General features: G+C 42.1%; 1 pseudogene; it reads left to right on the forward strand.

The window, feature by feature from the left end:
- LOC114685734 overlaps nucleotides 1–23,877 on the forward strand; it is a 318,181-nt pseudogene that overhangs the window by 132,530 nt on the left and 161,774 nt on the right.

Below are 23,877 nucleotides of genomic sequence, written 5' to 3' on the forward strand. Positions count from 1 at the left end.
TGGATATTTATCTTATTTGGCTTCCAATATAGCTTTGTACACTAGTTCTCTGGCAGAGAAACACAGCACAGTGGTAGACAGTTAAGGAATATGTTTTAGGACATGGGGAGAGGGGTGATTAGAGCAGGTGGCTTGTTTGGGGGGGGTTGTGGTCAGAGAAGGTGGGACACTATATCCTGGTTTAATGTGTGGGGTGGGTGGGTGGGATGGGGGGGGTAGCCAGAACAGGTCCATCCACTCTAAACCTGGCTTAGAATGTGGAGAATGATAGTCAGAGCTCGTAGGTCTATCCAAACCTGGATTAGAATGTGGGCATTGGTGGCCAGAGCATGTGGGCCTAGTCTAATCCTGTTTTTGATATGGGGTATCCTAGTCAGAGCAAGTGGGGCCACCCTAACCTGCTGTAAGATGTGGGGATAGCTGCCATGGGCAGAGGGGTCCCTCTGGTATGTACTGAAGCTGAGCTGTGGTCTCTGGAGACACGTACTCTCAATTGTAATTTCCAGGTGCGTCATTCAAATGGGCTACTTGTCTGAAATTTCTGTGTGTCTTTTATTCCGTGTTAACCTGTCTAAAGGCTTCACCTGCTCACACTAACCATATCTTGAAGTCAGCCATTAATGCCTTTTCACACGCATCTCAGGATCATCTACTTAGACAAAACAACAATCCCCCAGTATAACAGTTTTTTTGATGAGAGGTCTGGCCAATGAGAGATTCTGTGTGTTCTGTCCCGGAACTGTTAATCTCCAGCCCGTTTTTCCACCAAACCTTCCTGTCTTCATCACCAGTCATTTGTTGAAGGCAGCAAGCCCGTGTTGTCTCCTGGCCCAGTTTAAGTCCTTCGCTGCAGGTGGCGACAATCTACTTGTTTCCTTAGCTGTAAGGGTGAGTAGACAGAATTGGCTGGAACCCAGGGAGGAATGGTCCATCAGGTTTTGCATGATTCAAGGAAGGAAATGGAATGTAACTGTCAATGTGGACTAAGCTTTTAAGGTCATTGAAAGCAACAGGAAATCCTATGTGACTCTCCCGTGTGTACCCAGGAACTGCTGGCATCAGATACATTCCCCCTTGAGAAACCACTTCACTGCAGATTTCCTTTTTGTTAAAATGTTTAAAGGGTATGTTCTACCCACTACAGGAGAGCTGGCATGGCGAGTGTTGTGGGTTTAGTTTGTGGATGGAGAGACCTCCACAAACTAATAATCAGCCCTCACTTTATTATGTTAGATGCACATGGGTTATTCTGCCCTCGACCGCTGGCATTTCCTGGCAGTGGTACCCTTATTCCTTCCATTTCATCACAGCTTTCCCTCTGCCTAGTCTTCTATGATTCTACAAACTCAGGCTGTAAGGTGACCTTTGTTCCTTTTATTTCTCTCTTGCACATAAACTTCATTGAAAATCTGTTTTGAATACTTCCTGCCATGGGTCCAAACCTTGGTGATGTCACTGCTGTGTCACTAGATTTGTGGCATAAGCTTCATCTAACATCGCTGTCTTGTGTCTCCCTTCAAAAGAAAGTTAGACAACCAAAATACATGTGGGGCTCTCTTTTATGGATGTTCCTTGATTTTCTGTCGTTCCTAGATTTAAACTCAAATCATAATCGCCCTGGCATTTGTTTGCTATCAGACCTCTCTATGGGGCCTGCTGATATGTAAGGTGGTGTGTGTGTGTGTGTGTGTGTGTGTTAATTGAAAATAGATTCTTCTCTCATACAACCCATCCTGACCAGTTTCCTCTCCCTCCACTTCTCCTAGCTCCCTCTCTGCCTGATCTACTCCTCTCACTCCCTTCAAAAAGGAGACAGCAACCAAACACAGCAAAACAAAAATACAAGTCAAGGCAAAAGTCCCTACCTGAGGCTGGACAAGGCAACTCAACAGGAGGAAAAGAGTCCCAAGAGCAGGCAGATGAGTCAAAGACATACCCACTCCTGTGATTAGGAGCCCCACAAAAACAGCAAGCTAACAGCCACAACATACATTCGGAGGGCCTGGTGCAGACCCCACACAGCCCCATGCTTGCTCTTTTTTGTCCCTGTGAGCCCTTATGGACCCTGCTTTATTGATTCAGTTGGCCGTGCTCTCCTGGTGTCTCCCATCCCCTCTGGCTCCTATAATCTTTTACACCATCTCTTCCCAGAATTCTCAGAGCTCCAAGGGTAGGACCCAGTGGAGACCCTTCAGTTTAGACTCTGTCTCCACATAATGTTGGTTGTGGGTCTCTGCATCCACTAACATCTGAAGGAAGCCCCTCCGATGATGACTGGACAAAGAACCTCTCTGTGTATAGCAGAGTATCATTAGGAATCATTTCATTGATTATTTTTTTTAAGACCAGTCATGTTTGGTTCTTACCCTAGGTCTCTGGGTTATCCAATCTCTGGTTCCTGGCCATCTAAGCAGTGTCAGGCATGGGGTTTCTCTTGTGGCATGGTCCTCAAGTTAAATCATACATTGGCTGGCCACTCCCACAAGCTCTGTGCCACCATTGTTGCCCCAGCACATCCTGCAGGCATGACAGATTGTAGATCAAAGGTTTTTGTGGCTGAATTGGTGTCCATGTTTCTCTTTCTGTAGCCTACCGAGTGCCTTCCCTCATCAAAGAGACTAGCATGTGTGGTTGAGGCTCTGTGCTGGCACCAGCTCAACCTCTCCACAATTCAATGAGCTGTGTGGATATTGTCCTCAGCAACGGGGCCCTGCTGTCTGTTTGCGGGAGCAACCCTCTGTCCTGGCATCAGCCTGGGTTGTTTGGGGACTCCACGTGACCTCCCTCTGCCAACAACTCAGATATGTAAGTTTCTTAAAGCTGGCATAATGAAATCCAATAGATTCAGTGGCTTATATTTATCTTTTCAGAATGCTGAAAGCCAGGAGGCTGGGATCAGGGTTTGAGAAGGGCTGGATTCTTCCTTAGAGCCTCACTCCTTGATTTAGATACCTGGTCTTCTCCCTGAGTCTTTATAAGATTTTCCTTTTGTACCAGTATCCCGACCACTCCTTTTCTTACTAGGGTACCATCATATAGTGGATTAGAATGTTACTTTTTTCTTAATCATCTCTTTATAGGCTTTATCTCCTAGAACAGCCCATTCTGAAGTACCAGGTGCTAGGAATCTAGCCTATGAAATTTCAGGAGCCATAACTCTGTTCATGTTGTTTTATATCTTGTTTTCTCCACTCTCTTAACTGTGTGAGGTGTTAGGAAATTAAGTAACTCATCTTCTAAACATACACCTATTTTGTGTTCGAGCAGAGTTAGGACTTGGGCTCTCTGACATTCAGGGCAATTATTCTATACATCACTGCTCTCACCTGAAATCAAACTCAGAGTTATGTGTGGACTCTTTGTGCCTTTCCTTTGCTGCCCAATGTGTTTGCTCAGCACCACTGAATACTCTGTGCATCAGTCTTTCCTACCCTGGGTGCTGAGCAGGCAGTCATGGACTGTCCCTCATGTGTCTCTCCTCTCCAATATTCCCGTCCCTGGTACTGTATCATGGGAAGAATTTGCCCTCTAGTCCTCTCCAGATCCCATCTCTTTCTTCATGTATTCATAAGTACATAGGCCATTGTACCCCTGCTTGCCAGGAATGGACATTTCAACCTTGAGTGGGGAATGCTGACTTGCTCAGCAGTTGTAATCCTGTGCCTGTGAGGTGTATATCTCACTGTGCATGTGTTCTAGACATTGGCCTTGTTTCATTTTCACCCATCGTCCCTGAAAGGAAAACGTTGCTTTCATAAAGCTCTTTTCCTCCTGAAAAATTCAGAGTGCTGTGAGCACGATCCGTACGTGCAGTATGCCTGGAGGTGAGTAGGTGGCAAGTATTTTTACCCCATTTTATTAAAGCAGAGACGGAATTCACTGCACACCAGTCCCCTGGGAAGCCGAACAGCTTGGACTGAGCCAGTCTTGCTCCGCATGTTTTTATCCATCAGCTCACTCTGGACAAACAGAACAGATCATGGACAGGAGCACATCCTTTGCAGAGAATATCTGTATGTTCAGTTCAGTGAAAAGGCTTCCAGGTGATAGTGACTCTAGATTGTGGCACATGAATATCAATGGAATTTCAGATGAGTCTGACTAGGAAATTGCTCTGAAAGAACATTGCACTCATGAATTAGATGGATTAGAGCCCACCTGTCTTTCGATGCAATTCAAATATCAGCTCTGTAGAAACAAACCTTCCTTCCCCTGGCTCTGAATCCTTTGCCTGTTCTTCTGTGGTACAATTGTTCCCATTACCCTTGGTTTTGCTTTCTGTGATATTGTTTACCCATGATCAACAATGCTCCAAACTTATTAAATAGAAAATTACAGGTGCTGGGATGATGGCCCAGTTGGTAAAATGCTTGTCATACAGTCATGAGCACTGGGATTCAGATCCCCAGCACCCACATGAAAGCTGAATGAGGTGGAATCTTAACACGGAGCTTGCTTCTTTGACAGCCTAGCCAATCAGTGAGCTCCAGGTTGAGTAAGCTGTCTTGTTTCAAAACAACAGGTGGAGAATAATAAAGAGAGGCAATCTGCTTTGACTTCAGGACACCATGTGTATACATATGTCTGAGCATTCCCAGACATATATGCATGCACACACACAAGCATCACATACACAAAAATATACCCACACAAAGAAAATTACAGAAATAGACATTGCATGATTTTTAAGTTGTGCACTATCTTTGGTAACAATGATAATTTGCAGCATCCCAGGGCTTTTTCTCTAGAATCTTCCCTTTGCTTAGTGTTTCCCTACTGTATATGCTGTCCTCACATTAGTCACACAGTAGCTGTTTCAGTTGTCACATTGACTGTCATAGTATCACAGTCCTTGTATTCAGGATAACCTTTATTTTCCTTAATAATGGTGCAAGTCACTAAAGCTGACAATTGGGATGCTTCCTTTAAGTGAAAAATTAAAGTCTTTGACTTTATCACATATATGTGCCAAAGGAAAACACAGAGTATCTTCATGGTTTAATAATATCGGTGTTCTTAAGTTCCTACGAGGGTCATGGAATGTGCCCCTCGATAGTAAGGGGGAATTTTTCCATAACTCATAATACTTTGTTCTGTTATTTATCTGCATAGAGTCCATGCCCTTTTCACCTCTGTGGCTATGTACCCAAAACTATTTTCTGGGGTGTGACAAAAGGAGGTGATCTCTAGTGTTTTAACTATCATGTTGTTGGGAGATTGTGAGTCCCTTGAAAGGCATGCCGAAGACTGGTTATTCTGCCCTCTCCACTGACTCACTGCTTAACTGCATTGAAGAAGTATCTTCTTCTTTGGCCAAGATTTTGATGCCATAGACAAGAAAGTATGATCCAAACAGCCATTGTAATCGCCAGCTTCTCCCAGAGCAGCAGCTGCCAAGCTGCATGGAGAGCACTGAGCTTGCCTTCACCTCCCACAAACTTTCCCCTTGGATGGATGCAGTGGAGTGCCAGCAGCCAGGTACTGACCTCCCGGGAGGATGTTGAGCAGCATTGGATGGCTCCGGCTTCCAAGGCTTCCAAGTGCCTCGCTGCTTCAATAAAAGGTGCTTTAAATAGAACTGCCTGTTAAAAATAAGTACTGCTGATTCTCAAGCTGCCCCTGTGGTACCCTTCCCCTTGCTCCCTTGGATGTTTTTCATGATGCCAGTAAAGCCTGGAAAACATGGATAATGGAGAGGAAAGGAGAGTGAGCTCACTTTGTCATAAGAGTGAACCATGAGTCACCCTTTCTGACTCACCTTGAACATACAAAGGAAGCCAATCAGCAGGGAGCAGTCTAATGGGATGTTTCTCTAGTGACTCATGCAGTCCTGGAATGTGGAGCCTGAAGCAAGCCAAACAAGGATATTTTTAAATATGGGAGGGGGGCATTTCCTAGGACAACATGATGGTGAGTCCTCCACACTTGCTGGCTTATTTTAAGCCAGGCCCTGAAATGTGTGGGCATGTTGCCACAGTGTCTTCTCTCTGGTGGTTTGGGTTGGTTTTTCTATGTTTAAAGGGGGTGTTTAATACTAACACAGGCAGGAATATAATACTTCAGGACAATATGTCCACATGAGGAGATGTAGAACTTTCTAAGGTAGGGACTTCATTGACTTTGCTGCTCTGGACAGAAGGCCACTTCATGTCCAACTCTGCACTATACATGACAGAACATGAATAGTCCAAGCCCCGAGATGCTTGGAATTCTACAGAGGGACACGGAAAGGAAAAGCAAGCCGAGTTTGAAACTTGGAAAATGTGTGATGGAAATACTTAGGAAGATGAGCCTATGGTGATGGGTTAAAGAGACCCACAAGAGGTAGACACGAGTCCACCAACTCCTGGAAGATCATGCTTGCTGCTGCTGAGGAAGGCAGTGAGGTGAAGAAGGTCACTTAAGACAGATGGAAAGGCCAATGTGAGAGTGGAGAAGTCATGGAATCACGTTCTGGTTGGGCTCATCTTGTTATGTTCTAAACACTCTCACATTGCTTAGTTCTGTCCTCAGGCAAGTCCATTCTAGAAATTTCATTTTTGAAAACTTTACTCTTTTATTTTTTTGGTTTTTCGAGACAGGGTTTCTCTATGTAGCTTTGGAGCCTGTCCTGGATCTCACTCTGTAGACCAGGCTGGCATCGAGCTCACAGAGATCTGCCTGTCTCTGCTTTCCAAGTGCTGGGATTAAAGGCATGTGCCACCACTGCCAGGCCTGAAAACTGTATCTAGCTGCCCTCTTGAAAGATCTTCCACCGGTGATGGTGGAGCATCACACTGAAACTACACAGACAAACCCTATCTTGAAAATTAAAAAAAAATAAAAATATAAATAAAATTTAAAAAGTCTTCTTGTGGTGACATGTTGTGTACCCTTATAAACTTTGAAGGAAAGATCAGAGAGACAAAGGAGCAAGCCACTGCCATGTCTTACCTCTAAGACTCCTCAGTCTGAAAGCCTCTGAGTCTTCACCCAAAAGGCTCCAGCTGAAAGGGATGCTTCTGCTGAAAAGCCTTTATTCCTGTCTCGTCACGCTTTGTATACCTTTCTCTGCCTAGTCGTAACTTCCTGGCATTAAAGGCATGTGTGCTTCCCAGTACTGGGATTAAAGGTTTGTATCACCATTGCCTGGCTGTTTTCTCTCCTAGACTGAGTCAATCTCATGTAGTCCAGGATGGCCTTGAACTCACAGAGATCCAGACAGATCTCTGCCTCCTAAGTGCTAGGATTAAAGGTGTGTGCCACCACTACCTGGCTTCTATGTTTAATCTGGTGGCTTGTTCTATTCTCTGATCTTCAGGCAAATTTTATTAGAGTACACAATATATCACTACATCTTCCCCTCCTCCATGGCCCTTTACTAGTGTTCTAACCTCTATGAATATTCCAAATGAAACATACATGTTGGATGGTTCATAGCTAATGTCCACATATGAAAAAAATGTGCTGTGTTTGTCTTCTGGAGGTTGCCCCACTCAGGGTGATTGTTTCTAGTTGCATCTATTTATCTATTAATTTCATAATTCCCATGAGGGATTGTCTGGATTGGGTTTGGTAGGATGTTTATGGGGATTGTCTTGATTTTGTGAATTGAGTGGGAAGACTCACCCACTGTGAGTGGCATCATTCATTGGGAAGGGGATCTTGTATTACTTAAGATTGGAGAAAGTGAGTTGAGCATTAGCATTCATGAATTACTTCACAGCTCTGTGCTCATCACTCTGGATGTAACATGACTAGCTGTCTTGAGTCCCTGCCACCTTGACTTCCCTGCAGTGACGGCTGTAAACCTAGAATTATGAGCCAAGAAAACTCTCTTTCTCCTCTCTCCTAAAGATGGAAAAGAAAAAGAAGAAAGACAGAAAACAAAACAAAACAAAACAAAAAACTAGCCCTGAAAAGGGCTCACTCAGGGGTTGGCAGGGTCCACTTGGGAAAAAAATAAGAAGTTAAGAGTTTACTGAAGGATTTTAAGGAGAGGAAAGGTGTAGCTATAGTTAGATTATGATGTATGCTCCTCACTAGGGGTCATTGTGACCCACTGACCCATTTTAAGGCTTGGGAGGCATTTTGGAGTCTTTTTGTCTTAATCTGTCGAGCAGTAGCAGCAAGTGAAACAATGTGAATGGAGAAGGAAAGTTTAGCTGAGATGGTAACAGAGCATCCCACTTTGGTGTCGTTGTGGCAAGCACTGAGCCTGGGGGTTTGGTAACCTTGTATAAGCCATAGAGGCGATGCATTCTCTAGTCCATTTTGAGTTCACTGTAATTCAGACCCATTCTGGTACACATGTCCAGCTAGGAGCTGACTGGCTAGAGCTGAAGGAAATGTGTGGGTTCCAAAGATTGGGCAGTTTAGGTATGAGAGCCACAGGGCAATGTCCTTCTTGGCAAGAAAGAGGAGTGAGAAATGATCAGGTGAGAGTAGAACCTTGGACAGGAAACAACCAAGCAAAAGAAGATGCACCAGTCTTTGAAGGTGACATTGGGCAAACAATTACCCAAGAATTTCCTGGGCTGTTAGGTTTTGCCTCTCTGAGGACTGCAGAGCTGTCCAATAACTGTGATAGGTTCACAAGGACTCACATCAGTCAAATATACTGGATATACTGTCTTTCTTATTGAGAACCTTGGTGTCTTACTGGGTGACTTATGGTGGATCCCAGCCCCCATTATGATGTGACAGGCTGATGATGTGTATAAAAATAATGCTAATAATGATGATGTAATCTCTTTGGAGCTGGTGGAGAGACAGAGAGAGACAGAGATGTAACAATGAAAGCTGCAAAATGCATTTGTCAGAGAATAGTTTTCAAAATACCAGTCATAAAATTGAGTGACTAAGGCATAAAATAAAACTACCGGCAAGGAATGGGAATAAAGATGATTTTGAGCATAAAGAGAAATGGCATCAAGACTCTGGTAGCCAAGGTAGCCCTCACTGAACTTGGTGTAGGGCCAGTTCACCTGGAGGCAAAGTCTGTAACAGAATCATACCTACCTGAGAAGACTCAGCGTTAGTGTTAACACCTTAGAAGTCCATCTATGTAAGTGAGCGGGAAGCGGGGACACTATTAAGAATGTGGGCAAAGAACTAAGTTTTAAGAAATCTTCTTTTTCCTATTGATTTAAGCCTAACTTTCTCACAAGCTAAGACATAATCTACAGGTGCACCTGAGCCTGTGATCCAGGAACAAGCCTGCCATGTTTAATTTGTAGGAGAGTGAGGCAGAAGGAACTATGAGGACAAAAAGAAGACTCCTTACAGCAGGAACTTAGCCTAATTTCATTAGTGCTTTTTGTAACGCAAGTAATTATTATTAACTGCAAACCAACTCACTTCTACGATGTCTGTGTGTCCACAACACTTGATTGTGATCAGGGGTCGCATCTGGATCACTCACAAGCTCTTCAGCAAAGCTGACGACAGTCTGTCACCCTAACCCTAGTATCTGTTTCTGTAAAGTAGTGAGATTCAGTCCCTATATAATCTTTTGTTTAAAGAAATCAGAATAAACAGCATTGTTTTCAGTGAATAGGTATATATAGTTTGTCGACATTTCCATTTTTATCTTTAATTGTCACATGATAATTACATATATTCAAGTGATGTGGTGTAACACTTCAGTACCTGTATACAATGTATAATACTCAACTCAGGATAAAATGGCTGTCAACTTGGCTACTTAATGATGAGATATTCTAATACCCAAGAAAGCTGGGATGATTGTAGATATGTAGAACTTGTCAAGATCAAACAGGCTATGCTCTATTATACCAACTCCAGGAAAGCCCACATCTCCTATTGGGCAACTGTCTAGGATCAAGGGCAGTGCTGGGCCCCAGGAATCCAGAGTGCACTGTTGACACATCTGTTTGGTTAAGAGTATCTGCAGGCCAACAGCTTTCTGGAATTAATTCTGCCTCTCTGGCTATGTGACCTGGGTAAGTTACATAGCTTCCTGTGCCTGCATGACTCAAGAATTCAGCCCGATACCAAGCCTGGTGACACGTGCCTTTAATCCCAGCGCTTGCGGCTTTGGCACAGAGGTAAATGATTGAGTTTGGGGCCAGCCTGGTCTATATAAAGAAGTCCAAGCTGACCAGAGCTACTTATTGCGACCATGTCTCAATCAAGCAGAGCAAAAAGGAGTTAACCTGTCTCATGGGGGTCCTGTGAGAATTAAATAATAACTATGAAACACCAAGAACAGAGACTGGTATATATGATGTTCTACATAATTATGTAATGAAAATACGGTGGGTTTGATTACGTCAATTTTCTTAATCTTTCTAATCTATATTAACCTTGCATTCAAGGGGACACATTTTATGTTATCTTTATTAAGCAAATGAACAAATTGAAAGTCCCTGAAATTGAGAGTCCAGGAACTGTTAATTTTTTTCCAAGCACTAACACAGTAAGATTGGAAAATGGCAGGGCTGTGCTTCCACATCTAAGCACTGTGTATTCAAACTCCTCCTGAGATGGAGAGGTGAATCTTTAGTAACATAATCAGAGGATTCCTGTTTAGTCTTGGGTTTTTTGAGACAGAGTTACTGTGTAGCTTAGGCTGGCTTTGGAACTCACTGTATAGTTCAGGCTAGCGTGGAACTCATGTGGTACTTCTACCTCAGCTGCTGCCCACTTGGTTTAATAATTATATTTAGTCATTATTAAAACCACTTCCGATAAACATCTTAAGGAATCTTAACTTCTTTTTCCCGTGGTAGACACCCTCTTTCCGGTTTAGTGTCAGGACTCTGATCCCAAGCTACCATTAAGCCCTGGCTCCTGTTACTTATGTTCAGTGAGCTGAGTGAGTATTTAGTTTTTGTTTCTGATCTAAAACAGCATAGATCAGAAGTCAACATAGGGGAGGACAGAGTTATTTGCTTTACAATCTCAAGTTATAGTCTATCATTAAGAGACGCCAAGGCAGAAACTTGAAGGCAGCCTTGCTTGCTATTCACACTGTGTTTATTACCTGAGACCAGTGAACTCACTGTTATAGCCATGAAGTAAAGTAGGAACCATGGAGGGGGATGACTTTACTTAGCTAGCTTTCCTATACAGTTCAGGACCACTTGCTTAGGAATAGCACCACCCACAGTGGGCCCTCCTATACTAATTAGCAATCAAGACAATCTCCCAATAGACATCACAGGCCAATCTAATCTAGGCAATTTCTCAATTGAGCGTTCCTTTTCAGATGGCTCTGGGTTTTATCAATTGACAATTCAAGCTAACCAGGACAACGAGCTACTTCTGTTTCCTTAGAGAATGGGACTGATATCAGCAGCACCCATGTATGGAATTGTTATAAAGATGAAGAAAATCTTTTAAGAAAACAATTCCTGTACTTGTGTTTCCAGGCATCTTTCCTTCTTGACAATATCCAATGCCCTGAGTATCATGGAATTGAGATTATATATACTTTTTAAATTTTTTAGCCAGTTATTCCTCTGTTTAGGTGCTAATAGACCTCTGTTTGCTTGGCTCAAGGCTTTCTCACACTATCTTTGGCCCACTGAATGTGGTCCTTATGTATTTCTGTTTAATGGATTGAACACAACTGTTAGAGGTAAAAATGTTAGGGATTTAACTCATTGCTTATCTACTGATAGCAATCTCTATCCTCCCAATCTCGCATTGGCAAAAGCATGATTGTCAGTAGATTTACATGCTTCAAGTCACCTGCGTTTCCCTTAATTCCACCCGCTGGGGTTAAAGCACTGTTAACACTGCTAAGCAAGCTTTGAGGCTGTGTGACAGGATGAGAAGGGCCTACAGTGAGCGATAAATCCCATGGCCTGTGCAGAGCTGGGATGATTACTGCAGGAACCCCTGCTAGGGGTTGATTTGCAGAGGAGTGATGCATCTTTGTATTTTACAAATATAATCAGAGATGGTTTTCATTGAGATAGTGTAATAAGTTGGGCTTCCATTACAGTGTCTTTCTTTCTTTTTTTCTTGAGAGGATCTCTTTAGTCTTTATACTATTCTTTATAATACTCTTCATTGTTTTCTTTTCTTAGGGTCTCTACCTTGTTTATAATATCCATTGTCTTTTTTTTGTATGTGTGAGTGGGGGGGGGTCCTCCACAGTGTTTTTAATAGTCTTAATTGTCCTTTTTGCAGGATCCAATTTGCAGGTTTGCTGCAGAATTATATACTATTTTTTTTTAAAACAATATTCTTCATTGTTTTGTTTTGTGCAGGATCCCTACAGTGTTTGGAAGGCCAGAGTAAAACAACTGAACAGAAAGTCTGGACACAGAGATGGGATAAAGTATGCCTGGTAGATGCCAGCAACCTAGAGCTACACCATTGCAACAAAAATAATTCACTGCTGTAAGGAAGGACATAAAAATATACCAAGAGTTGTTAAAGCACTGGCCAATCGAACTTATGAGCCAGTTGCTTTCATTGTCCTCTTTTAAGAGAACATCTAAGAAAGTCAAGGTTGGGGTAAACAGGCACTGGGTCATTTTGGAGGATGGACTATTTTAAGGCATCAGGTAGAGGTGTATGCGATGTGGCACCTTCCCTGAGCAAGTCCCCTTCTGTCTGCTGGCCACCACAGGAGGGTTGTGATGGGGTTGACTGCACCAAAACTGCTAGGGGATATGCTTCTTGTCCTGTAAAATGAAGAGTGGCATAATAAAAACTGCAGAGAAGCAGAGTATGAAGCTGGAGGCACAAGGAGAATGGGAGCCAAGAAAAGGGGTTATGTGTTTCTGAAAGGCTGAGCGGGTGGGAGCCATGAAGAGACCAGACATGACTAAATCACAGTCCTGTGTCTCATGCGGCTCATCACCAGAAGGGACTCCAGCAGGTGCAGAAGATGAAGTCTATGGAAGGTTTGGGGCGACGTGCCTATAGCAAAGTGCTGTTCTGGAGAAAGGAACTAACACAGGGGCTTCACACAGGAAAACCAAGAGCTGAGCCCATGGAGGCACAAAGAGGGGAGGGGAGGGGGTTGTTTCGATAAGGAAATATCAGTTGTGATTGGTATTAAGTGCTTACTCACTGGTCAGAAAAAAGTTACAAGTGGCAGTATGAGGTGAAAATGTAGTTGGCTGCCTCCTGAGGCTTTCGTTTATTTCAGTTAGTGACACCCATAGGTGGTCACTGTTAGATCGCATCAGGGGAGGCATTAACTGACAATGTTAAGAGTGAGCCTTGTGCATGAGCTGGCTTTTTTTGGAACCTATTTCCTATAGTGGGATGCCTCTCTCAGCCTTGATGCAGTGGGGAGGAGCTTAGTCCTACCTCAACTTGATATGCCAATGCGTTGTTGGCTCCCATGGGAGGCCCTTTCTGAGGAGTGGAAGTGGGGTGTAGAAAGGAGGTGGGTCGGGGGAGGGAATGGGGAGGAGAGAGGGAGAAGAAGCTGTGGTTGGTATGTAAAATAAATTTTTAAAACTTAATAATAATAATAATAATAATAATGATAATAATAATAATAATAATAAGAAAAGAAGAAGAGTGACCCTTGATCTGTCACAGTCCTTAAATACACATGTATCCTAGTCAGAATTACATATTTTTCACCTGTTTTTTCTGCTCCTCAGATTAATGCCATGCGCTTCAGGTCAGGGTGATCTAAGTCTCAGGTTGGCCCTACACGATATGTACAGTCAATGGGAATACATCCTAGCTGCATTTTCAATCCATCCTCCCACTGTAATCCTTAAGTGCCCATCTTGCATGGTGAGATAGGTAATTATTTATATCCATGCAAATTTGATCTGTGACAGTCTCTTTTTTAAAAAAATTATTGTAGATATGTTATGTGTATAAATGCACACCATTTGAGTGCCTGGGAATTACAGGCACAGCTGGTTGTGACCCACAACACCGGTACTGAGGATTGAGCAGAGGTTCTCTGCAAGAGCAACAAGTACTCTTATCACTGAGTCCTTCGGCAGCTTCTCTGGCAGTCTCGTAATGCATAATGTGCCATTTTTCCTGATCAGTTTCCTCAAATAATGCTTAAAAAGGGTGTATTGAAGCTCCTTTTTGAATGTACTCCCGCCCCCCCCCCCCGGCTGCCTTGGACTGTTTACTACCCGACTAGAACATTCTTGTTAATCTGTCACTATATTTCACTTTCCTCCATGGTAGGGGGTACCAATAAGAGATACAGATATAGATAATTCCTCATTAGAAAACTTGTATGTATTCATGAATATACAATATATTTATGAGGTTTATTATGAGGAATTAACTGGTAGAATCATTGGAGGCCAAACAGCCCTAGCTTGTGCCATGTGGTAATAGAAAACCCAATAAAACTGGTAATATTATTTGGCCTCTGTCTCAGGGACTGAGAACTGAAGAGTTGATATGTCAGACCCAGTCCTTGGCAGAGGAAGTTGAGCTGACATGTCCTACACCAAGCAGTTAGGTAGGAAAAATGGACCAGATTCCTCCAAACCTCTAAATTTTGTCCCGTTGGACCAGGTAGGCAGGCTGTAGTATACTTATTCAATGGTAATATCCAGAACCACCTCTACACACCAACTAAGGTCCACCCTGACCCATAGAAATTAAACTTCTCTCTGATTCCCAAAGCCAGGTAGCTTGTATTTAGCAGGCCAAGAATGCTTCACTCCGGTGGGTACTGTAAAACCAAAACGATTGATTCTCCTCTCCCAGTAAATGCGTTCCCTATACCCCCTTTTCTCCTTGGGGCCAAAAATTTGCAGTCTCACACCTGTAAGTGACTCCAGAAATGATGCGTTTTCCCCCAACAGATGAGGCACCAGGGATCCGATTCTGTTTCCTACTTTTCTTGATTTGAGTTGGAGGACAAAGGAAGGAGAGAGCCCTATCAGCACGATCATTTTATAATTATAAGCAGACTCCCAGGGGCTACTTCACTCCTGTTATCAGAAATCTTCATTTACTGGAAGTTCTCTATATTTGCTTTTGGCTAAATAGCTCACAAGATGACCTTGTCAATGTTGTCTTATGGCTTAACAGAAGAACTAGGGCTAAGTGGTAGGAAGTTCACTCAGTAAGACTCCACACACAACTTAAACCTAAGGTATTTAGTTTTTTTAAAAAAAGTGCCACATTCATATGTGTGTATGTTTTATGGGGTTAACATGTGCAGAGCACTTATATACATGGCAGATGTCCCCTTTTTCTCTCCCACCCCTTTCGTGTCCTGAATTCAGTGAGTGGATATGCAGGATTCTTACTGGAGGCCAGTTCTTTTCCATCTTTCTATTTTTCTATCCATGTACTAATAATATCTTCACATAATTACCTCTGGTTTTATAAGTCTTTGTATTTGATGGTTTTGGATCTCAGAATTTGCCATTCGAGCTATATACATTAATTGCTTTATGGAAACTGGTAACAACTAATACTTATGTGTATCTTTGTAATACTTATACTTGATAACATATGAATCACTTTACATTTATCTCTAATCCTAATGACTCAGTGAAATCAAAGATGTCTCTTTTATTTTAATGAGAAAATTAGGGTCCAGCACAGCCATAGGACACTCAAGGTCATGTTGCTCTTCTGTGGTGATCCCAGGATTGGCACTCGACCCACCTCCTGCAGTCCTCGGTCTTTTTTAATCAAATCAGTCTGCATGCCTGAGACACAGCCTCAGTAGACTTTTTGGTAAAGTGGGGTGTCTTGCTGTGTTGTGTGTCTTGATTTTCAGCACTAACCCTGGTTTAGTATTTCTTTTCTTTTTTCTCCAGGACCTAAAGAAAGGCCTGGAGGGAAAGCCAACAGTGTGAAGTCTTGGATTCACTACTGTGTCTGTCTATTCATTGTAGATTTCATGCTATTTTAGGCCTTGGTGGATGGTAAAAAGGAAATACCTAGAGTTCTATTAAAGCCAATTTCAGGAGCTGTGACATGCTGACAAAGTTTAAAGCCCCTGATTCTGTCTGAAATAGCAGGGGTAGAGGAGGTGGCTTCTATATTGGCTGAATTTATGAAAATGAGGAAACTACAAGTTCCTTGACCTGGCTCTCTCTCTCCTCACCTCTCCTACCTACCAACGGTTCTGAACTTGGAGCATCTTCCCACACAGTGTCACTCTGCAAAATCGAACAGTTAAGGAATACCGGGTCTAAAATTAGAAAGGCCAAGGTCTACCAGGGGACAGCAAGATGATTTTCCTGCAGATATATATATCTATATGCATTTGCATCTGAGAATTCATAAATGTGTAATCTGGACTTATAATAGAACCACAGAGAGTCCTAATGTGAGTCTCTGTGCTGTGGGTAGCTACTGACATTTTATGATTGCTCTGGCAATTGTCATGAATTAAAGTCTTTTGAGTGTATATGACTTATCTCCTCTTCCTTGTAATTCATAAATTTACAGCAAAATGCCATATGTGTTAGCCCTATTTTATTAATCTTTCAAAGTGCACATTTTCAAAGATCATTGCTAGTCAAATGGCTCACAATGTCGTGGTAGAAATAGTATAATTTCCCAGTGCTTCTCAAGTCCATGTCTCCCAGTTGTTGCAAATGAGTCCAAAAACTCTCTTTTCATAACTTAGGTCATGGAGAGCTTTTTAATGTCTTAAAACGTACATGTGTCTGAGAAAATTACCATGAAAGAGAGCAAAATTGGTCTCTGCTTGCCAGTGTCAACTTGTCATCTCATCTTTAGTTAGCTAATTTTCTTATATAATGGTCTACATTAGCTCAAATGACAAGGTATTTAAAAAAACTAACAATTTTCTTTATGAAGAATAAATACTAGCACAGAAAACATTAAGCTTAGCCAGTAAATGTCACTTTGATGCCTTAACACTATAAGTAATATGTACAGATGGAATGTGTGGTCATTCTGTCTCCAAAGGAATTGATAGAAACTGTGAGATTGGGTGCAGACACAGTCTCTAAGTCCTCTTAACTTTTTTATGAACCTTAGAGAGTAAAAACAGAAAAATGCACAATGTTATGTGCACATGAATATGTGCGTGCATGTGTACAAGCATGCATGCTTTGTGTATGTTGAGGGGAAGTGAGAGCAAGAGTGTTACCTATCTCATGTATAGTAAGAAGGGAACTCTGATGAGGGTTTCGAGGTTGCAAGGCTGCAGGGCATTTTTAGAACCAGTTTCTTGCTCATAGAAATATTCACTACAGTGCAGAGGCCATTCTTTTCTGAGAACCTCAGGACAATATGGACCTTATCTCATATATCTAGTAGAAAATAAGAAACACATTTACTTTGGCAGGTGCTGCTGCTTTGGATGACTTTTGTATTCTAGGAGTTCTTATACTGAAGGCTAAGACCCCATTATTACTCTACTAAGTGGAACTTTGAAAAATGGAAGCTAGTTAGCCACTGGGGGCATTTTTGTGGTTAGGATTATTGCTGGTTGCTTAGAGTGAGTTCTTCCATGTGAATAGGGTTTTGCAAAAGCAAATTTGGCTTCTTGTCCTATGATGTAATTTCTCGTTCTCACAAACAGTCCCTTAATTTTTCCATCTGTCATGTAGTCAAAAGGCCATAGGCACAATGTTCTTGGACCCTCAAAACTGTGAGTGGCATAAACATCTTTTCTATACAGAGCATCCAGTCTTCAGTATTTTCTTACAGCAATAGCAAATAGGATGAAAATGTTGCAGGCAAAGTGCTACCTAAGTGTGTCACACTCTTACTTTATTGTCAAAACTTAACATGTGTGGATTACAACTACTTATAAATGAATTAGATGTTGGCAAATTAACATTCTAACCTAACTCTGAAAATATCTTTATATTCCAAGTCGACCAATGAGTCAATTCTCCTATATAAAGTGGAATCTCACTGAGTTAAAATATAGTGTGCTTAAGAACAATTGGCTTTTAAAATGTCTTACTATTTTTGTCTCATTGAATGCTTCTCTCTAAATTTCATTTATAAAATCATTGCCTGTTACTTCAGCTTTTTCTTCAATAAGCCTTGCTGTTTTTCTGTAAAAGACAATAATAAACTCACCCTCCATATAATGTTTTTTTTAAATCTCTGAATTGAAGACTTTTCTTGAGACCTAGTCCTTCTTTGTGATCATCCACAAACTTTCCTATTTAAGTGGTAGCCCTGGATATCTACACCATGACTGATGGTCTTGGTAATCCTCTTGACCCAAACTACTGAGCTTACCTGTGGTTACTATTCTCATCCTCTCTGTTACCTGATAAATTTTTTCTTTAGTGCTGCATATGAGAAGACCGTGACATAATCATGAAAAGACTTTCCTGTGGAACCCAGGTGATAGAGCTAGAATTTGGACCTCAGTAGTTTAACTTCAAGCATCTTTGTGATCCTTCTGTTACCATGAAGTCTTGGATGTACCACTTTATCTTTCTGACACCTATTACCTTCAAGTATATCAGATGATTCGAATGGATTCTGTGATAGCTAATCTCCTTGGCCATGTGACACACCAGGGAAAAAAAGGAATCTTAACTGAAGAATTGCCTCCATCAGGACTGGCCTGTGGACATGTCTGTGGGGACATTTCATTGATTGCAGTTAATGTAGAAGGGCCCAGCCCATTGTGAGCAGCAGCTTCCTTAGGCAGGTGGATCTTGTTTGTGTAAGAACAAGCCAGATAGCAAATCAGTAAGCAGTGTTCTGTGGTTTCTGTTTCAGGCTCCTGCCTTGAACTTCTGCTTTGGCTTTCCTCAATGATGGACTGTAACCTGTAAAATGAAGTAAACCCTTTTCTCCCCTGAGTTTTTTTGGTCATGGTGTTTATCTACATCAATATAAAACAAACAATGACAGATCCTGAATATCTGTATTTTGAAAGTTTTAGAGAAAAAACTCTACTACTAACTAATTTCTTTTTAGTGTGGGAAGATTCTTAAAAAGCCCATAGAAGTCTTCTAATTGTTTCTTGTATGTCATGTGAAAGACTAACTTGCCCCTGATCTGTTGTCTACCTACTCCTCAGTGAAAGGGGCAAGTCTTGAAGAATCATAGGATGAACTGTGCATGATGGCCCACCCTTGTATTCCCAGGAGACTGAGTTAAGAAGGCCATGAGTGGAAGACTATCCTGAGGAATGTTGAGGGACCCACCCCAAACAAAACAGAATAAAACAAAAACGGGAGCGTAGGCTGATGGCAAGTCAGTCCTTTGGAGGATGGTCTGAAAACACTGGCTTCTCTTCATGGCCCTCCACTGCAGGGCACTTAACTCCATTACTGCTCAGGTTTCTGTGTGTGGAGTGTAGATGATGGGGAGGATCTCTAAGTGGGAAAATCTCAGTTAAGAATTTCCAGCCATGTTCCCTGTACATGTGAAATTTCCCCTTGAGATCTCAGTACTCCCACAGGTTTTTTAACACAATCAGTAAGAGTGATTGACTCCATCCCTCCATATCTGTTGGACTACAAGGCGTGCTCCTTAGAGTCTTCTTCCTTTCTCATCTCTAGCATTGTTTCTATGTGGCTACGCAGTGTCACTGGTGACGATGGAATAGTAAGGAACATGCACCAAGTTCTTCACCATGTACTTGAAAGAAATGATTTGATTTAATGCTTTTGAACATCATAGGATTACATTCACAGTTGATGTAACAGGCTCCAGGACTTTAATCATCTAAGGATATGCAGCATGTGAGAAAACATCAAATTCGATCTTTGCACACAAATATGTTTGACCATAGCCCTTGTCTCTTACTGCCTCTCTTACAACTGCCACATAATCTTAGGCATGTGTTTTCTTTTTTTTTTCTTTTTTTTTTTTTTTTTTTTGGTTTTTCGAGACAGGGTTTCTCTGTGTAGCTTTGCGCCTTTCCTGGAGCTCACTTGGTAGCCCAGGCTGGCCTCGAACTCACAGAGATCCACCTGGCTCTGCCTCCCGAGTGCTGGGATTAAAGGCGTGCGCCACCACCGCCCGGCAGCATGTGTTTTCTTAAGTTACTAGCTGTGGGCTGCCTGAACTTTAACTTTCCACATCAATAATTATGTGTCTAAGCATAGTCAAATAAAACAAAAACAACCAAAAAATCCAAAACAGTGATTTAAGCACAAAATTCCAGAGAATGAATTGAGGTTGTTATGCTATCTCCACAGTGGCACCAAGAGCTTTTTCTAACTATCTAGGGTACAGCCCTCATTTTTAGACTGACAAAGTGGTCATGGGAACTACAGTCATCATCTTACATTTCGAGCATGAAGGGGTTAAAGTAGAAAGGCAGGAATAAAGGCGGATGAGCTAATCAAGCCTTCCCCTTCAAGGACCTTTCCTGGAAACTGCTGAGCAATTTCTACTTTTCTATCACTGCTTATGATTTGTGCATGTGACTTCTTTTAGTTAAAAGAGAAGCGGAAAATTATATTTTATACCCGCCTGTATTGTTATCAAGATCAAAATTGGGTTTCTGTTTACATGGACCTGAAGTTATGAAGTTCTTGAAATATATCAATCACATGAATTCATCCAGTGGGACCTTTGTTGGTGACTGGGTGATCTGGGGGTAACTTAGTATGTGGTAGAGGTTGTTGTATGCAACAGAAGCTTGGAACTAGCTTGATTTTCTTGGTACCCATGGTCAAGATGAAACTTACCCCAGACTCAAAGAAAAGAGAGGGAAGGCTCAGAAAACTGTGTTCCTGGTAACCCAAACTCTTCTTGGACCATGAGTAGCAGGACAAAAGCAAAGGAATCATAGTCCTGTGATGTGCTTTAAGCATTTTAAGCTGACCCCTTGCAAGATTTTGCTTTGTAAATATATGATGAATCAAAGGTTATTGCTTTAGATTTATGTTTGGGAGGTTCAACAGAGGCAGTTAACCAACAAACACAACTAAGGATTTAGAGCACAATAGAGCAGCAGGGATAGGCTTTGGAGTCATTTCTGCCCAAGTTTTAATTCTACACAATTTGTGATCCATATATAGTGGTCTGAATGAGAATGGACCCCATACACTCATATATTTGAATGCTTAGTCCTCAGTTGCTAGAACTATTTGGGAAGAATTAGAAAGTGTGGCCTTATTGGAGGAGGTATGCCACTGAAGTTTCAAAAGCCCAAGACATGCCCAGTTAGCTCTCCTCCACTCCAATTTGCATATCAGGATGTAAGTAAGCTCTAGGCTGCTCCAGCACCATGCTTGCCTGCCTGCTGTCGTGCTCCTGCCTTGATGATCATAGATTTACTCTCTGAAACCTCTTACTTGGTTATTGTGTTTTGTCATGGCAATGGAAAAGTAACTAAGACACCATGCAACTTGGAAAGTCATCTCATCTTTCTAAATCTTTTTTTCTCTCTTTCAAAACAGAAACAATGGAAAGGAAAAAAGGGACTAATACACCTCCCGGGTGCTTGTCAATAAGTGACTATAACTTAGACAAAACCACTGCCCCGTGTGTGGCCCACAGTGGTAGAATTGCTGGCTGTAGAGCTATGATCACAAAGCCATCTGTTCTCAACCAGCAGGCACTAACTGTGCATTTTCTAGGAGCCCCATCGCACTGCAGGTCAAGATCTCAGTTCTTGTTGAAGGAAGGGTACAGGAGGTTCAGGAAAGTGCAGGGAGAAATTAATTTTCTGAGCAGCAGCCACCGGGAAATTCCCTGTGTTTTTGATGTCAGTGGAGGCTGGAAGCCTACTGCTAGGTCAGCTAAATTGTAGGTTTCAAATGCTTACATAGGGCCACCTAAAAAAAGCTCATGATGAAGGCTTCATTTCTACAACTTTTACCTTCCTCAGATATAAAATGAAGATACCCATAATGCCCACCTTCCTGGTTGTTATAAAGATAGTGCCTGTGGAGCCTGGCACATAATGTAGAGCTAATAAATACTGCTTATTATTATGAGCTTCCTTCCCTCTCTCTCCACCCATGTAAAAACAGGGCTCGTGGGTTTTGGAGCTGTCTCGGCTCCAGTAATGCTATAAAAATTTAACTAGGGCATAAAGTACACATATAATCATACTAGGTCCAAAAATGATACTGTGATAATGTGATTAATAATGAGTTCTTGGATGGTAATGGCATCTTAAGTTGCTTCTGTAGACTTGTAAATTTCATGGGCTCCAGGGTTCACGAAAGTGAGACTGACGGCTGGCCCATTGCTCAGGGCAGCAAGCTGCACAGTCTGACTGTATTGGTGCTCCACACTCCCTAAATAGCTCTGTGTCTCAGGTCAAAGCTTCACACTTGCTGGAGCCTCTCTGGGGTTAAGTAACTTTACTTTTGTGTTCTTGCTTTTCATTGCTGGGATGTGAACAAGCTTGACAAGGAAACAGAGGAAATGAGTTATGACATGTGATCCTCTCTAAAGCCTAGAAACAAAGCAAAGTGAATTTCATTTCTGCATTTTAGTTAAGATAATACAGGCTAAGAAATGTAAGTGACCTTCCCCTGCTTGGCATGGGCTGGACATGTATTGAAATCTTTGCTTCTAGATCCTTTCTGCATGACTGCATTGCAGGTAGCCTCTGTCCGTATGCTGCCTGGTAGACAGTGACCTTTGCGTATCTTTATATCAAGTTGCCCTTTCAGAAGGGGTGAGCTGTACAAATACACACCCATTTGCTGCTGCTTGAGATGGGCAGCTATAAAGAAACAGTATTTTCCTAAGTCCTGTGGATGGATATGGTTGGCATATAACAACTGTGCCAGAGCAGAACATACTGCAGGAGCTCTAGGGTTCACTAGCTGGGGGCCTGTACCACAACGGTGTTGTAGCAGAAGTGAAGTGGATGTTCATATGCATGGCAAGCAGCATGGCTCTCCTCGGAAGAAGGTCTCTACAGTGAGCTCTACTCTTGATCTTCCTAGTCTCTCCCTTCCTGGACTTCAAAGCCTAAACTTCTACCATCCTGGGTCTTGAAGATTAGTCAACATTTGAAGTGATTCCAATAAAAATAGAAGTATGGACATTCACTGTGTGTATAATAGCACACTCATTATAGTTGGTGTGTGTGTGTGTGTGTGTGTGTGTTGTGTGTGTGTGTGTGTTAAATCTTGCATTTTTTTTGGTGGGGCTGGTCAAAGAGCTGAGTTCCCTGAGCTCTAGAATATCCCCTTCATAACACAGGTACTAAGATTCTTCAATAATCAACAAGTTGTCACATTTATAAAATAACTATTGGGGGCTCGAGAGATGGCTCAGTGGTTAGGAGTGTTTATTGCTCTTGATAAGAGCCTGGGTTATGTTCTTAGCATTCACATGGCAGCTTACAACTCCAGTTCCACATTTAGCTTCCTCCTCTGACTTTCATGGGCACCAGACATCATATACAGGATGCTCACATACACACAGGTGAAACATTCAGACACATTAAAAAAAATAAATCTTTTTTTTAAGGACTATAAAAGTGCAATGTTGAAAGATTGCAGAGATGTGAAAGGTGGCTGAGTGCTGGTCTCAGGGGAAAGAGGGAGGTGGCTGACCTGGTTATTTTCCAAGGAAGCTCACTATAGTTGGGCTTGGAAAGAGTCTTAGCTAATTCCTGATTGTCTGTGAGAACTGGATGTTGCAGCATTCAGAGCATTTGGGTTGCTTTGACCTCCAGCCATCTGTGCCTGGCCTCTAAAGTTAAATGGTCAGTGGCATCAGATGGCGAATGATCACAAATAGTCCCTGCTCACTGCCATAAGAGAGAAAAAATGCCCCCTGGAGAAATAATCATAGATGCTGTTTTCAAAGTTGGAATTAATTGTATATCCAGGGAAGCCCATCTTCTGCCTATTATTCTCTTAGGGTGATAGAGGCATTGTGCCTCAGAAATAGTTGGAATAGTCTCTCAAAGGTCACCTGTCCCAGCACTCCTGGAACAAAGCCTTCAGGGTCACATCCAGGGTGAATTAGCAACTGACATTTCATAGCCAAAATATGTGCCTAAGAATAGTTCTGACCTGTGGCCTTAAG

Source organism: Peromyscus leucopus, unplaced genomic scaffold (assembly GCF_004664715.2).
Source record: "Peromyscus leucopus breed LL Stock unplaced genomic scaffold, UCI_PerLeu_2.1 scaffold_113, whole genome shotgun sequence".
Lineage (NCBI taxonomy): Eukaryota > Metazoa > Chordata > Mammalia > Rodentia > Cricetidae > Peromyscus > Peromyscus leucopus.